General features: G+C 40.3%; 1 long non-coding RNA gene across 3 annotated transcripts; it reads left to right on the top strand.

Annotated features, from left to right (window-relative positions):
* The first annotated feature begins 843 nt into the window (after nucleotides 1–843).
* LOC140203968 (uncharacterized) lies at nucleotides 844–17,419 on the top strand. 3 transcript variants are annotated; one of them, XR_011887468.1, is made up of 4 exons: nucleotides 844–890; nucleotides 7,482–8,112; nucleotides 8,915–9,090; nucleotides 9,340–17,419. It is a non-coding gene; the product is annotated as an uncharacterized lncRNA (long non-coding RNA). The 3 variants fall into 3 exon arrangements; XR_011887469.1 differs by lacking the exon at nucleotides 844–890 and having other exon boundaries at nucleotides 5,801–7,590; nucleotides 8,020–8,112; XR_011887467.1 differs by lacking the exon at nucleotides 844–890 and having other exon boundaries at nucleotides 5,801–8,112.
* Nucleotides 17,420–17,716: the final 297 nt, after the last annotated feature.

The raw sequence follows: 17,716 nt of genomic DNA, 5'->3' as shown, positions 1-17,716 counted from the left end.
TTATAACTTTGCAAGGACAGATTTCCTCCACCCACTGCAAGCCCAAAATGATGGCAACCAATTCTGCTGTTCATACTGATAAACGGTTGGTAAGAAATTTTTTGATTGCGACCTGTAATTCAGGCATAAAAATAGCCACACCAACAACCCCAGTCAAATTACCTTTTGACCCCTCAGTAAAAAATGGTTAGCATGTCACAATAATGTTCCTTAACATACTGATGAATCAACAGACTCTCAGACATATCAGGATCCTTGGACTTCATTAAGGCATGCAACATAAAATCAACTAAAGTCATTGGAAAAAAAACAAGATGGAGTTACTGAGAAAGCTATGGTGGGACATATTTGAAAATCCATCAGACCCATATTCAGAGCGTGAGAAGATCCCAGCCACCCAAACTAAAAACACTCCCCTTGTGATGTTCCCAAAAGTCTTCCAACACAATTTCAACATGGTGATCATTCCTCTGTCCCCTCAAATTAATCCAGTATTTTACCAACAACTTCAACATCTGTAACTGTAAGGGTAATTGTCCCATTTCAACCAGTAAAGCTGAAACAGGAAGCAACCTTACTCCGCCACAACACAGTCTTAAAGCCTGTGGTTGTATCAGATCCAGACATTTTAAATTTGAATATGATGCTGATCCATAAGCTACAGAGCCATAATCAAATACTGATCCAATTGAACAAATGTATATGGTCAACAGAGATTTTCATGTAGCACACCATGAATATCCACATAGACACTGAAGGAGATTTAATGCCCTTTTACATGTCAATTATTTAACTGATATGGTACTTTCATATCTGCTTACTATCCAGCCATATGCCAAGACATCTTACCACTGACACTTCAAGAGTTTGACTATACAACTTCAAATTAAGTACGTTTATTGATCCTATTTGTAAAACATACAACTTGTGTTTTAGCTACTGAAAGCTTAAAACCCCATCTATTTGCCCACTGTTTGTCCTTATTAATTGCTAGTTCTTGATTAGTCAGGTCATCAAATTGTATGGGGAGTAGGCAAGGGAGTTGGGATGACTGGAAGAATTGGATCAGCCATGATTTAATGGTGGACCAGACTCAATGAGCTGAATAGCCTACTTCTGCTCCGATATCTTATGGCTTTATTTAGGAAAATGATCACTTCCAATATTTGATCTCTCATGAGATCTCTCTCACTCACTCCAGCCAAAATGTTTGAAACTAAAGTTAAATATATAGCAGTTTCAGAACTATAATGAACCTTGAATTTCATGCCCCTCCCATCATTAAGACACGCAAGGTGTGAAATATCTAAAAATTCTTCTACAATCAAACCATTACCATTATTCTGCGAACAACCCTACAGTGAACTATGTGCATTAACATCCCCACACCATCTGACCCTTAATGAGCTAGAACTACATGTGTTTTCTAACAAAATCAAGGGCTTTTCACAGTCATAAGAATTTACCACTTTAATGCTCCTACCCGTTGAATCAAATACTTCTACTACAAGTGCCTCATACACTTCATTTACGTCCACAACTCTATGTCCTATCAATTTCGTTATAAAACTTGTAACATCACCCCTTCTACCAACTAGTATATCATGCCTTATAATCCTGCAAGAAAAAAAAAACTTATATGTGGTAACAACCAGGTTTCCTGAATATATTTGATAAACGATAAATCAGAAATAAATTTATTAAAGTCTTGACCATTAGAAATCAGGCTTCTTGCATTCCACTGCAATATTTTTATGCCAGTTATGTACCTTCACAAGGAGACTGAAATAGAGATACCTCAGCCATTAGAGCTTCATTTACAGCTTTCCATATAACACCTGTTATATCCAGATACTTTTTATGCAGCTTTCATGATAATTTTAATTTCCTCAGTATGACTAGATGTTTAAGCACTACAATTAAACACACTGCTGAGCGTTTATGAGGCACTGGTGAGGCCTCACCTTGAGTATTGTGAACAGTTTTGGGCCCCTCATCTTAGAAGGGATATGCTGGCATTGGAGATGGTGCGGAGGAAGTGCACAAGGGTGATTCCAGGAATGAAAGGAACGTTTGATGGCTCAGAGTCTGTACTTCCTGGAATTCAGAAGTGCTGGGGGGGGGGCGTGGTGGGGAGGGGGCATATCTCATGGAAACCTTTTGAATGTTGAAAGGTCTAGACAGTGTAGATGTAGAAAGGATGTTTCCCATGGTGGGAGAGTGTAGGACAAGAGAGCACATTCTCAGAATAGAAGGGTGCCCTTACAAAACAGAGATGCGGATAAATTTCTTTAGCCAAAGGGTGGTGAATTTCTGGAATTTGTTGCCACATGCAGCTATGGAGGCCAGGTCACAGGGTGTATTTAAGGCAGAGATTGATAGGTTCTTGACTGGACATGGCGTCAAGGGTTACGGGGAGAAGGCTGGGAATTGGGGTTGAGGAGGAGAAAAAAAAAGGGTCAGCCATGATTGAATGGCATAGCAGACTTGATGGGCCAGATGGCCTAATTCTGTTCCTATACCTTCTAGTTATGTGCATCAGAAACTTCATTTTATCAACCAGTAAAATATCTTTAGTAAGGGAAGTATGATGCCGACAAATAGCCACTAACTTCACATTCTGTTCTCTGACTGGTAATGCTTTATCAGCATTTGGTTAAACTTTTCGCACAGCCTCTGCATGTCACACCTAAATGTACTTCAACCTGTTGAAATTCAGCTGCCTTCCTAAGCACTTCACATCCTGTATAAGCTGCACTATGTTCTCCTCCGCACTTAGGCCATAAGACCATAAGACAAAGGAGCCGAAGTCGGCCATTCGGTCCATCGAGTCTGCTCCGCCATTTTATCATGTGCTGATCCATTCTCCCACTTAGTCCCACTCCCCCGCCTTCTCACCATAACCTTTGATGTCCTGGCTTCTCAGATACCTATCAATCTCTGCCTTAAATACACCCACTGACTTGGCCTCCACTGCTGCCCGTGGCAACAAATTCCATAGATTCACCAACCTCTGACTAAATTTTTTTTTCGCATTTCTGTTTTGAATGGGTGCCCTTCAATCCTTAAGTTTTGCTCTCTCGTACTAGACTCCCCCATCATGGGAAACAACTTTGTCACATCCACTCTGTCCATGCCTTTCAACATTCAAAATGTTTCTCTGAGCTCTCCCTTCATTCTTCTGAACTCCAAGGAATACAGTCCAAGAGCGGATAAATGTTCCTCATATGTTAACCCTCTCATTCCTGTAATCATTCAAGTGAACCTTCTCTGTACCCTCTCCAACATCAGCACGTCCTTTTTTAAATAAGGAGACCAAAACTGCCCACAGTACTCCAAGTGAGATCCCACCAGTGCCTTATACAGCCTCAACATCACATCCCTGCTCCTATACTCTATTCCTCTAGAAACGAATGCCAAAATTGCATTCGCCTTCTTCACCACCGACTCAACCTGGAGGTTAACTTTAAGGGAATCCTGTACGAGGACTCCCAAGTCCCGTTGCATCTCAGAACTTTGAATTACTTCCCCATTTAAACGAGTAGTCTTCTCGTTTATTTCTTCTGTCAAAGTGCATAACCATACACTTTCTAACATTGTATTTCATTTGCCTCTTCTTTGCCCATTCTTCCAATCTATCCAAGTCTCTCTGCAGACTCTCCGTTTCCTCAGCACTATCGGCCCCTCCACGTATCTTTGTATCGTCAGCAAACTTAGCCACAAAACCATCTATTCCATAATCCAAATCATTGATGTACAATGTAAAAGGAACCGGCCCCAACATGGACCCCTGTGGAACACTATTGGTAACTGGCAGCCAACCAGAATAGGATCCCTTTATTCCCACTCTCTGTTTCTTGCTAATCAGCCAACGCTCTACCCACGTATGTAATTTTACTATAATTCCATGTGCTCTTATCTTGTTAAGTAACCTCATATGTGGCACCTTGTCAAAGGCCTTCTGAAAATCCAAATATACAACATCCACTGCATCTCCCTTGTCTATATAAATATATATTAATGACTTGGATGAGGGAATTAAATGCAGCATCTCCAAGTTTGCGGATGACATGAAGCTGGGCGGCAGTGTTAGCTGTGAGGAGGATGCTAAGAGGATGCAGTGTGACTTGGATAGGTTAGGTGAGTGGGCAAATTCTTGGCAGATGCAATTTAATGTGGATAAATGTGAGGTTATCCACTTTGGTGGCAAAAACAGGAAAACAGATTATTATTTGAAAGGTGGCCAATTAGGAAAAGGGGAGGTGCAACGAGACCTGAGTGTCATTATACACCAGTCATTGAAAGTGGGCATGCAGGTACAGCAGGCGGTGAAAAAGGCGAATGGTATGCTGGCATTCATAGCAAGAGGATTCGAGTCCAGGAGCAGGGAGGTACTACTGCAGTTGTACAAGGCCTTGGTGAGATCGCACCTGGAGTATTGTGTGCAGTTTTGGTCCCCTAATCTGAGGAAAGACATTCTTGCCATAGAGGGAGTACAAAGAAGGTTCACCAGATTGATTCCTGGGATGGTAGGACTTTCATATGATAAAAGACTGGATCGGCTGGGCTTATACTCGTTGGAAGTTAGAAGATTTTATGGAGGATCTTATTGAAACATATAAAATCCTAAAGGGATTGGACAGGTTAGATGCAGGAAGATTGTTCCCGATGTTGGGGAAGTCCAGAACGAGGGGTCACAGTTTGAGGATAAAGGGGAAGCCTTTTAGGACCGAGATTAGGAAAGCTTCTTCACACAGAGAGTGGTGAATCTGTGGAATTCTCTGCCACAGGAAACAGTTGAGGCCAGTTCATTGGCTATATTTAAGAGGGAGTTAGATATGGCCCTTGTGGCTAAAGGGATCAGGGGTTATGGAGGGAAGGCCGGTACAGGGTTCTGAGTTGGGTGATCAGCCATGATCATACTGAATGGTGGTGCAGGATCGAAGGGCCGAATGGCCTACTTCTGCACCTATTTTCTATGCTTCTATGTTTGTATGTCTAGCCTACTTGTAATTTCCTCAAAAAATTGTAATAGGTTTGTCAGGCAGGATTTTCTTTGAGGGAATCCATGCTGAGTTCTGCCTACCTTGTCATATGCCTCCAAGTACACTGTAACCTCATCCTTGACAATCGACTCCGACAACTTCCCAGCCACCGATGTCATTCTAACAGTTCTATAATTTCCTTTTTGCTTCCTTGCCCCCTTGTTAAATAGCGGAGTGACATTTGCAATCTTCCAGTCCTCCGGAACCATCCCAGAATCTATCGACTTTTGAAAGATCATCGCTAATGTCTCCGCAATTTCCACAGCTACTTCCTTCAGAGCACGAAGGTGCATTCCATCTGGTCCGGGAGATTTATCTACCTTTAGACTATTCAGCTTCCTGAGTACTTTCTCTGTCATAATTGTGACTGCGCACACTTCTCTTCCCTGCTACCCTTGAGTGTCCGGTATACTGCTGATGTATTCCTCAGTGAAGACTGATGCAAAATACTCATTCAGTTCCTCCACCATCTCCTTATCTCCCATTGCAATTTCTCCAGCATCATTTTTTATCGGTCCTATATCTACTCTCACGTCTTTTATTCTTTATATACTTGAAAAGGCTTTTAGTATCCTCTTTGATATTATTTGCTAGCTTCCTTTCATAGTTAATCTTTTCCCTCTTTTAACCTTCTTAGTTTCCTTTTTTAAGCTTTTAAAAACTTCCCAGTCCTGTGTCTTCCCACTAATTTTTGCTTCCTTGTATGCCCTCTCCTTTGCCTTAACTTTGGCTTTGACTTCTCTTGTCAACCACGGTTGCATCCTTTTTCCACTCGAAAATTTCTTCTTTTTTGGAATATACCTGTCTTGCACATTCCTCACTTCTCGCATAAACTCCAGCCACTGCTGCTCTGCCGTCTTTCCCGCCAGTGTCCCTTTCCAGTCAACTTTGGCCAGTTCCTCTCTCATGCCACTGTAATTTCCTTTACTCCACTGAAATATTTACAATGATAAAACTTTAGCCTTCACAATCTTCATACTTATGCTCCCCGCCACACTTTTTACATCTGAGTTTCCTACTACATGCTGCTGCAACATGTCAAAACCTCTGACATTTGTAACATCTAAGTGAGGGAGAAATATAAGCTTGAACATTATAACGAACATACCCCAAACTAACTTTATCAGGGAGCTTCACTTCGTCAAAGCAGGTCAATATCGATAAATTATCCATCCTTCCCTATTTCAGACTATTTGCAATCTCTTTACCTCCTTAACCTTGCATCCTAATAAATGAGACTGACCTCGTCTATCAAAATCTCCACTGGAACATCTGTTATAACACCCCTAACACCTCTATTTCCATTAGGCAACATAGATACTATCTTCTTGTCAAGTAAAGTTTTCAATCGTAATGCCTTCTCACACTGCTTTTTAATCCTCGCAAACAATTAACATCTTCCATCCTCTTACTGCCCTTCCACTCCATCTCTTAGAATTGTTCCAATATTATGTTTCTTTTTCTGTTTTCCAGATCCAGGTTTAACTTCATTCCAATCTGCCCCCACCAACCTATCCTCACCCGAACCCGCCATTTCCGGTTCCTTTTCCAGATCCTCCCCCAACATCCCCACATCATTGACAGCCAGTACCACCAACTGTCAAGACCCTCCACTTTGGCAGGGAATGGGAGATCTCTTTAAATAATCATAGAATGCGTAAAACATTTGTCTGTCACAATTAACTTAACAAGATTAAACCGAAGACACAAGGGCTTAACAACTCTAGTTAAGATATTGACCGGTAAAAAATTCAGGTACTCAAAAACTCCAGAAGCTTCACTCTCTATTGCAAACCACAGGGCTCATGACAGCGCTCAGGCCAAGGCAACTTTGATAACGGTTTTCACCATACCAGCACCATAGAATATACATTTGTGAATGATAAACACAAGAGGAACTGCAGGTGCTGGAAATCCAGAGGAATATACTGAAAAAACTCAGGTCATGCAGGATATATGGAAATGAATAAACGGTCAACATTTTGGGCAGAGACCATTCTTCAGGACTGGAAAGGAAGGAGGAAGACACCAGAATTTAAAAGAAAAGGTCGGGAAGGGGAAGGTGGACTAGCTAGAAGGTGTTAAGTGAAGAGGAGAGGCTGGGAAATGCCATGGGCTAGAGAAGATAGAATATGATAGAAGAGAGTGGACTATAGGAGAACGGGAAGAAGCATTGGCAACAGGGGGAGGAGGAGAAGTAAGGGACCAGAGTGTGGAATTAAAGAGGGAAGGAGGAGAGAAAATATTCATGGGAAGGAGCAATTGATGTTCATGCCATCAGGCTGGAGGCTACTGATAGGAAATAAGAGGTATTGCTACTCCACCTTGAGAGTAGTCACATTGTGGCAGAAGGGGAGGCCATGGACAAAAATGTTGGGCTGGGAGTGTGGAAAGGAATTAAAATGATTGTCAACTGCTAAATTCCACTGTTGGCAGATGGAGTGGAGGCGCTCAGTGAAGCAGTCCTCAATTTACGCGGGCTCTCACCAGTGTACAGGAGGCCGCATCGGTAGCACCGGACACAATAGACCGTCCCAAAAAATTTGTAAGTGAATTGTTGCCTCCTGAATGGAGATAAGAAGCACATAAGTGGCAGGTATAATTAATTTAAATATCCGCCGGACTGTACTTAATAATTTGTACGATTTTAATCCTAACTGTTGTAAACTGCCACCTGACATAAGCCCTCATGATTTTTTTCTTTGATGGCTTTTCCTCCCGATATGATATTGAAAAAATAATGAAAATGTCTCGTGGGTATGCAGGATGTGTACCTCATAGCATCTGAAGTGGCGCAGCTTCCTTTCCCCCTGTTTTTGCCTTAACAAAAGCTTGCAGCCGGTGCACTGAATTCTATTATGCCTTCGGAGTAGGATGTGACAATCGACAATTATGGAAACTACATTGGTTTCACACCTCTTCAAAACTCCGATAAAAGACTGTGTACTAACTATGAACGTTTGCTGCTTTTCAGCCCCTTACTGCGATTGATGTTATAGACTATGTGGTGCATACTAACAGGAAGGATGAAATATCTGGAGGGAACAAACGAACTAACTTTGCTAAGGTAACAACAGCAGATCTTTAAGGGCACATAGCACTGTTGTGTGATCAGGCTGCCTATACTTTTCAAATTATTTTAATAAACTAGGACAATCATGGGCAGTAGGGTGGAGTTGTAAGGCACACCTTCCCTGTACTAGCCTGCAGGCCACGCTTGGGCAAGATGTAGCACCTGCTTAGCCCCCAATCAGGCTCACATGAAGACATGGGAGATGTTGGTAAATGGTCGTATGAGCAGCTGGTGCAAATGGCAAGTCCTGGTTGTGTGACCAATGACACCAGACAGATATTACTGAAGAATATTGATAATTGCTGCGGTCACCCATCTTGTAAAGACACTGCCCAGACAAAGGCAATGGCAAACCATTTCTGCAAAAAAATTGCCAAGACAATCATGCCAAAGGCCATGATCGCCCAGTCATGACGCGGCACATAATGATGATGAGTAAAATTACAGCATGATGCGTCAGGGGCTGAAAGGACTTTATGGACGAAAGCACACTATTTGCAAAACTATAAAAATTAATGGGCATAATTGAAAACGAGAGATTATAGCCCATAGCAAGAAAAGTAGCAGCGACTGTATGATTTGACTGAGGCATAATCCCAAAAGACAATGCTGGTATTTGGCTCTTCTGGGTCTTTCCCAGGATTTATTTGTACATCTCTAAGTCAACTTTATGCAGTTACCTAAATGTATGGGTTGTGATTATGTTCTTATTATTTTGCTTTTGTTACCTTCTGTGGGTAAAGGTTTATCCAGCTCAGTGAAATGATGCCGTAACTGTTTATAATTTTATTTTTAGAATTTATTCCTATGTTTGGGATCCCCAAGAAAATCTCAAGTGAAAAATGTCCTCGCTTTTTGAGTAAATTTATATGAGATGATGAAATCCGTGTAGTGGAAGCATCGTTTCACCTGCCTTTACCAACCTCAATCTCACAGAGCAGCTGAAAGAATGAACGGGGCCCTGAAATGCAGGTTAGCTAAATCATGCAACGAGATTGAGCTAAGATGGTTAGAGGCACCTCCACTACCCCTCACGACAATGTACTGCGTTCGAAACTGTGCAGCAGGGCTATCTCCATGTAAGATTGTTTTGGGAAGCCCATGTGCTTGCCAGTTGTCCCTCTGTTTTTAGTTAAATAGATAGATATCCACACTATAAGCGAAAACAGGGTGTAATATTCTATAACACTAACAGAAGCTCTTAAACTTTTGCATCAACAGGTTCTTGAAGCCCAGAGTATCATGTTGGATACCTAGTGCCATACCCACCAGCTGAAAGATTGGGCACTGGTGAAACCCTACTGACTAAGGAGCTGCTGGAAGCCCCACTGAAAATATCCATTCCGAGTGTTGCTGTCTGCATATATCGTTTTAAATGTCCGAAGATGGCCGACACAGATATACACCTCACCTGTTACGCCAGTGGAGCAGGTGGCCAGAAGAACATTGATGATAAGGACTGATAGACTGAACTCTTTGCTATTTACCACCTTAATTAATCACTATGCATTATATGTTTTGGGTAACCTGCGCATCTATGCCTAAATGCAGTAGTATCTCATGACACTAATACTGATAACACTGTTTTTTGCGTTCGTTATATGAGTCAGTTTGTTGGATGCGCTCTATAGAGGGCCTATGTATTTAGAAGGTGGCTTGCCAATATTTTTATGCCCCTGAATCATATTGAGTTTGATTCTGTGTCTTATTCTGATAATGAAATTAGAACTGTAAGGGTGGCACAGAACTGCACTGCCCATAGGAATGACTCTTGTTAATGCAGCTGTTTTGAGGGTTAGTATCAAGCTAGTTACAACGATTGCATAACCCTCACTGCTCTGAAGCTACATCATCGGGATGGGCTGAAGCATGTTACTGTAACCATCAAGGGATGTAATGAAACTTTTGTTACAAGACTGTGAAATGTCTATATACTGTACTTTCCGAATCCAATTAACTGGGTATTAAGCCGGCAGACCTATCACTGGCTGCCATAGGTACTCCTTCTAAAATGAGATATTTGGCCTGAACCAAAGCCATAGAGTGGTTGTTGTAATTTGGTCCATGCAGTCCCATAGATATATCACGTGCCTACTCTCTTTCTACAGCTCACTGAGTGGGGCTGCCTTCAAAGGACTAAAGAGACTGAATTTTCCTGGATTGTCACATTCCTGTTCTGAGAACCTGCAAGACCAGCTCATGGGTAACCCATGTTAATTAAACCCAAGGATGTAATAGTAGAAAGCTCCACCTGTAGAGGGATGAAAACAAGGTTTACAGATTTTTTTTAAAATGAGAACTTGGGGGGGGTGGGCAAGGGGAAGCTATGCAAGAATGGGCCATGTCTGATGCAGGCATGGGAAACTGAGATTAACGCAGCAAACCTATTAGAAACTAAAGATATAAACTGTTAAATGTGGAGTTAGTAGTTTAAGGTGACAGCCCTGGAAGAGAGACAATAGCGATGAAAGATCTACTGAAGCTACAGCTATAACTAGCAGCAGCTATAACAAGAAAATATCGGCACAGATGAATGTCCAAGATCTCTACTGTGTAACCGGGAATTAATTCTGTTAAATCACACCAAGGGATTTGGTGAGTTAAATATTTTATTGTTCCGAATTTATAAATTTGTGTGAACTATGTTCAGTAATGTTGCAACTGAGAAAAGTTTGGAAATGACAATGTGATATTGAGTTACTTTGAAATAGAAAATAGAATGTGTATAAAAACTTATTGATTGTAATCCTGTTGTATGCAAGTCAGATATTTTTGTGTAAGCATTGTGAATTGACTTTCCATGGATGATTTAACTATTTCATACAACGAACTGTGAAACAGGATGGTGAGCCAACCAAGATTGAAGAACCAACACGGGAATGAAACGTTTAATGGTGTAGAGGATTTAATGCAGTTGGATGTATAAGTTTATTTTCATTCAAGGGATATGAATTTGATTTTCTGAAAGAACTGATTATTTTTGCAAAGAGTTTGATAAGTTACTAAACAAGATTTTCTTTGTTTAAAAGTTGTAATGTGGAAGAATTGTCGTGAAAGGAGTTAAGCTGTATGTAAATAATTTTTGAATTTGAATTTGTAGACATATTGACTGGAACTGCAACTGAAGTTAACCATAATACATAGGAATAGGAATTCAATTAGTTTCTAACCAACTAGGGATAAATAAAAAAGGAAAGGTTAGTCTGTAAACCTTTAAATAGTGAATAACACTAGATCTAATTAGAGAAATTAGAGTCACAAAGGTTATTCTAATGAATATTACTGATTCTAACTGAACAGGAATTTGTTTTTTGTTGGTATTTGAGATTAGGAATCCAAAAGAATGTTGGAATTTTGAATTTTTCTTACTCATAAATATTTTGGATACATTTTCTATACAGTATAAACAAAACTTACCTCCAGAAGTGAGTGTTTTCTATTCACTGCCCTGTTTTGATACCTAGAGCTTCTGATGGCCTTCTAGCATTAAATGTAGTACAATGTAATTTTACTTTTCTCATAAATAGCGCAGCAAGCAGTCACACAAGATAAGACCAGTGCTACACAGATGTTTCAAAAATCTTGATGTGCCAGCCAGGAGGCAATGTATTAGATAACCAGTACACACTGAGTTTATACAAGGTACTAAAAGAATCTTATTGTTCAAACTCACTCATTCAATTAATACCTACAGTGAAAGAAAATGGAATTCATAGAGGAAAAGGGTGTCAAAATCCCAAATGCTGTTATAGTCAGCGGCATAACAGGAACAAAAAAAGATGAGGAAGTACTCGCTTTCTAAGAGAATATGGCTCAGTTGCCAGTTATTCCTCTAACTGACCCCGTTGCAGAATTGCCACGTCCTTCACAGTAGAGTACAATTTTGGTCCTGCAGTGCAAGATATCCAGCCCTTGCTACCGTACTTTCAACAGGCAGGCAGTGACCAAAAGGTTTTTGCATGTAGCTACTTTAGCCAGTGTTAACACTCAGAAAGTTGGAAAAGACACCACTTGGTGAATTGAAAACCAAGCAAAGAGCATTGGAAAAGAACATGACAAAAGCCTGAGAGAGCTGTTAATCCAGGTCAGTGAAATCCTTACTATCGAGAGTCGGGAAAAAGTCAGTGTTCTTTTCTTTCTTTTTAAAACTGCTGAAGATGTACTACATAACAAGACCACTACTCTTCAGAGCAGACTCCCCTGATACTAATTGCCAGAAACAGTTCTAGTTGCTGTGCAGAATAATTCAATCCCTGTAATACAAACTAATGGAGTGGCAGAGAACCCATCCCTCTCTCCCAGAGATTTAAACCCTCCATATGTTCAAAGAGTCATAGTAGAGCTCATTGCGTGCAGTAATGACTTGATGGCTCATTGGAATCCACAAGTAAGGCTCTGGACTTTTTCTGGTACAATCCCTAGTCCACCTAATGAGGTGGATTATGAGACTTGGTGTGCTGGTGTTGAACTGCACTTGCAAGACCCAAGAGTGTCTGATCTTCATTGAACACAGAAAATATGTGGAAGTATTTTTTCACCAGCTTCTGACATCATCAAATCAATAAGCCCTGCAGCATTACCTGCTATTTACGGGTGTTATTCCTGTCTCAGCTTTTGCCAGCATGTAGGACAGTGATGAATTATTTGCCAAATTCATGAACCAGTACAAAACATGGGTGAAAAAATATCTCCCTACCTGCAGTGGCTACAGGTAGTGCTGACCCTGACTGTAAAGTGAGGCGGGGTTGCCAAAACTGAGATTAACAAGCATCTCTTAAAACTGTTTTGTAGGGAATGTTGGGACCACTCCCCAGTGTTAGAGCTGGAACAGAAAAAAACAAAACCTACCATCGTTTACCAAACTATTGACATTTCTACGCAATGAGGAAGAGAAGTATGCTTCAAGAACTGCACTCACAAAGCAGCATGTAGGAACAGTCAAACAACTTGCCATTATACAGTCTCAGACCACAGGCCCCTGTAACGTGTAAGGAAGATGAAGTTGCACAGCTAATTTCAGTTACTTCTCAACTGACTAATTAATAGCTGAGCTTCAAAGTCAATTAGCTACTCTACAAGCTATAAAACAACAGAAGGTAAAAGGGAGCACTGAGATAGCAAGTGATATGTCACCAAAGGGAAAGGGTGACACAAAGGATAAGTAAGAATCTACAACCACTCACAAACAGCCAAGTGTAAAACCAAAACCTTGGCACTGTTTTAAATGTGGTCAAGATAGGCACATAGCCAGCTCTTGCTGCTATCAACCCAATCCGACATTTGTAGCAGAAGAGAAAAGATGGCTTGAAAAGAGATGGAGTGAGTGGAAGTCATGTCATGGTACTCCTAAGCCTAATTTTAAACCAGAAGCAGTTCGTGTTGTGTGACAAATGGGGACTGATGTTGGAAAAGCCAAAAGCTCCAAGAACTTGCTTGGTGAAACAAAGTCCCAGGAAGAATGGGAACACATCTTGAAGTTTACTGAAAGTCATCTGGTGAACTCAAATGATGTAGATGAAGTTAGCGCTGATGTTGTGCAAACTGTATGTGACAGTCATCTTATCGAAAGAATGGAGCCTGCCACAGATGTTGCCATTGCATATGTTTGATCCTTAACAATGCATTCAGGTGCTATACCTAACAGTTATGCACAAGCAGATCAGTGTGAGGGATTACCAGTCATTTCTCATCGCTATGATGCAGAGATTACAGACTGCCAGATATCAGATCCTTGTATACGATGAAAACTGGACAAAAACCATCTCCTTCAGTGAGGAACACAATCCCCAGACCACCCTACCTTCTCAGAGAATGGGATCGTCTAAAGCTGAAAGACTGAATTCTCTACAGTAAAAGATTAATTAGAGGGAAAAAAAATATACCAGTTTGTTTTAACTGGAGAGCTTCAATTTGATGTACTGAAGAGACTTCACAATGAATTTGGTCACATGGGTTTTGATTGTACTCTGGATTTAGTCAGAAGCAGATTCTATTGGCCCAAGATGGCCACTAATGTGGAACACAAGACCTTGCATCTGGTCTGCTTGGGCTTTCTTACATTAGAAACTGATCAACGTAACACAACAGGTGTGTTAGTTATTAGTGATAATTTCACAAAATATGTTTTGGCTATTCCTACATCTAACCAAAAAGCCAAGACAGTTGTGAAGTACCTATGGGAGTACTTCATTTCACATTATAGTCATCTTGAGTGCCTACACAGCAATAGGGGGCCTGACTTTAAATCCTACTTGATTAAAGAACTGTGTGAGATGACTGGAATTCAAAAAGTTAGAACTACACCATATCACCCCAGAAGAAACACTGTTGAGAGGTTTAACAGGACCCTCTTAAATATGTTGGGAACTCTGGAGATGAAAGAAAAAAGCCACCGGTGAGATTTGTGAAACCCCTTAGTCCATGCTTATAATTGTACTAGGAATAAGATGACTGTCTTTAGTCCATATGATTTGATGTTCCAATGACAACCTTGATCTCCAGATGACTTATCTTTCAGGCTACCATTGAAAGACAAACATGGTGCATCACACTCCCAGTATGTACAAAATTTGAAATCACATCTTGAAGAAAGCTTCAAGATACAGTAGCTAGAGGGAACTCACAGAAAATGGCAAACCAAAACCAGACCAGATATGCCAAACGTGTGACAGCTTCAGAGTTGAAAGAAGGAGACCAAGTGTTAGTAAGGAATGTGCGCCTCTGAGGTAAAAACAAACAAACTTGCCGATAAATGGTTAGAAATAGTCTATGTAGTGGTGAGCCAAGCTGGTGATCTGCCTGTCTACAAAGTACATCCTGAGAACCAATCTGGGCCCATATGAACATTACGTAAGGATCTATTGCTCCCTTATGGATTTCTTCTAAAGACAACGAACAACTTTCTCCAGTCCCCGTTTGCAATTACACAACTCACAGGAGTACTAAACATGAACAGTCGGTTGAAGAGGAAGAAAATCCAATTGACTCTGAAGAGGATGAGGATTATTACCTCAGACCAAGTCTTGATATTGTAGACAACCTTCTAAGAGTCGAGAATCTTGTAGACAGTTACACAGAAGAATTGTGGGCTCCAACCCAAGCCCAAACCAACCATTTACAACCACTCCAGTTGCAGACCCAGTGCTGGAATCCCAAAGAAATGGAAGTTACTTACCTGATGTAGAGGAATCCATTAGAAAGTAACTTACCTATCAGTCTTGAAGAAAACCGTGTGGAAGAAACAACAACTGAGGAAATGTGTAATCAGTGTATCCTATCTGATGCAAGAAGTCTGCAAATTTCATCAATCCCAAATGAGTCTGAGATTGACAAGAAAAAGAGATGCATGATGAAGTGTTGACTAGGAAAGACACGACAGATGAAAATTTTCACAAAGAACCTGAACTCAGAAGATCTTCTAGACACAGAGAAAATCCTAAACATATCCTGAGCTAGGAAATCCTTTAGTGACAATAGTTCAGTCCTTTTTCCAAGCTCTGAATTTAGCTATTGTCTAATCTCTTCTAGATTCCACAAATGTTGAATGCCCCAAACCCATTACAGTGCAACCTGTAGCCATATGCAAAGGGACTGCCAGAAATTCAAAGGAGGAGGGTGTACCTCACGTTAATTAAACTCCAAGATGTAATGTTAGAGAGCTCCACCTGTGGAGGAATGAAAATGAGGTTTACAGAATTAAGAACAAAGAGAAATTAGGGGAGAGAAAAAGCTATGCGAGAACGAGATGTAGCAGACGCAGGCATGGGAAAGCAAGAGAAATGCAGCAAACTGTTAGAAACTAAAGATATAAACTGTTAAATGTGGAATTAGTAGTGAGTATCTCTACCTTATTAGCTTGAAAACCTCAGAGTGAAGTCCCTAGAGGAGAGATAATAGCGATAAAAGATCTATTGAAGCTACAGCTATAGCAGCTATAAGGAGACAATATCAGTAGAGACGAGTGTCCAAGTTCTCTTTTGTGTGACCTGAAATTAGTTATGTTAAATCACTCCAACAAAATTAGTGAGTTAAAACTTTTACTGTTCCGAGTGTATAAATTTATGTCTGAAATATGTTCACTACTGTTGTAACTGAGAAATGTTTGGAAATGACAATATGATATTGAGTTACTTTGAAATAGAAAATAGAATGTGTGTAAAAACTTACGGATTGTAATCCAGTTGTATACAGGACAGGGTTTTTGCGTTACGTATTGTGAATTGACTTTCCATGGATGATCAACTACTTCATCCAATGAACCAATGTCCGGTTCTGGTCACCTCACTATGGGAAGGATGTGGAAGCATTGGAAAGGGTACAGAGGAGATTTACCAGGATGCTGCCTGGTTTAGAGAGTATGCATTATGATCAGAGATTAATGGAGCTAGGGCTTTACTCTTTGGAGAGAAGGAGGATGAGAGGAGACATGATAGAGGTGTACAAGATAATAAGAGGAATAGATAGGGTGAATAGCCAGCGCCTCTTCCCCAGGGCACCACTGCTCAATACAAGAGGACATGGCTTTAAGGTAAAGGGTGGGAAGTTCAAGGGGGATATTAGAAGAAGGTTTTTTACTCAGAGAGTGATTGGTGCTTGGAATGTACTGCCTGAGTCAGTGGTGGAGGCAGATACACTAGTGAAGTTTAAGAGACTACTAGACAGGTATATGGAGGAATTTAAGTTGGGGCTTATATGGGAGGCAGGGTTTGAGGGTCAGCACAACATTGTGAGCTGAAAGACCTGTACTGTGCTGTACTATTCTATGTTCTAACGAAGAAACAAGATGGTGAGCTACCCAAGATTGAAGATCCAGCGTGGGAATAAAATGTTTAATGACATAGAGGATTTAATATGTTTGGATTTATAAGTTTATTTTCATTTGAAGGATCTGAATTTGATTTTCTGAAAAAACTGATTATTTTTAAAAAGATTTTTATAAGTTACTGAATGAGATTTTCTTTGTTTAGAAGCTGTGATGTGGGAGATTTGTTGTGAAAGGAGTTAAGCTGTACATATATAATTTTTGAATTTTTAGTCATAATGACTGGAACTGAAACTGAAGTTAACCATAATACTTAAGAATTGGGATCCAATTAACCTTTAAATAGGAAATAACACTAGATCTAATTAGTTAGAGAAATTGGAGTAGCAGAGGTTATTCTAATGAATATCACTCATTCTAACTAAACAGGGATTTGTTTTTTGTTGATATTTGAGATTAGGAACCAAACAGAATATTGTAATTTTGAAATGTTCTTACTCATGAATATTTTGAATTTTTTTTTACATAAACAAATCTTGCCTCCAGAAGTATGTGTTTTCTATTCATTGCCTCCTTTCAATATCTAGAGCATCTGAAGTCCTTCTAGCACCTAGTGTGGGACTATGTAATTTCATTTTTCTCATAAAGAGTGCAGCTGCCAGTCACATGAGATAAGACCAGTGCTACACATGGCTTCAGTACTGCTTGAGAATTCGACTAACGATACAACCTTAGCTCTACATGATACGAGCCAGGCAATCCACTCTGTGGCATTTCAAATTCGACTAGCACGGAACATTTTGTTGTCTAAGTGAGGTCATAGTTGTGCCATAATTA

Source organism: Mobula birostris, chromosome 10 (genome assembly GCF_030028105.1).
Source record: "Mobula birostris isolate sMobBir1 chromosome 10, sMobBir1.hap1, whole genome shotgun sequence".
NCBI classification, from domain to species: Eukaryota; Metazoa; Chordata; class Chondrichthyes; order Myliobatiformes; family Myliobatidae; genus Mobula; species Mobula birostris.
This window is presented reverse-complemented; position numbering and strand designations above follow the sequence as displayed.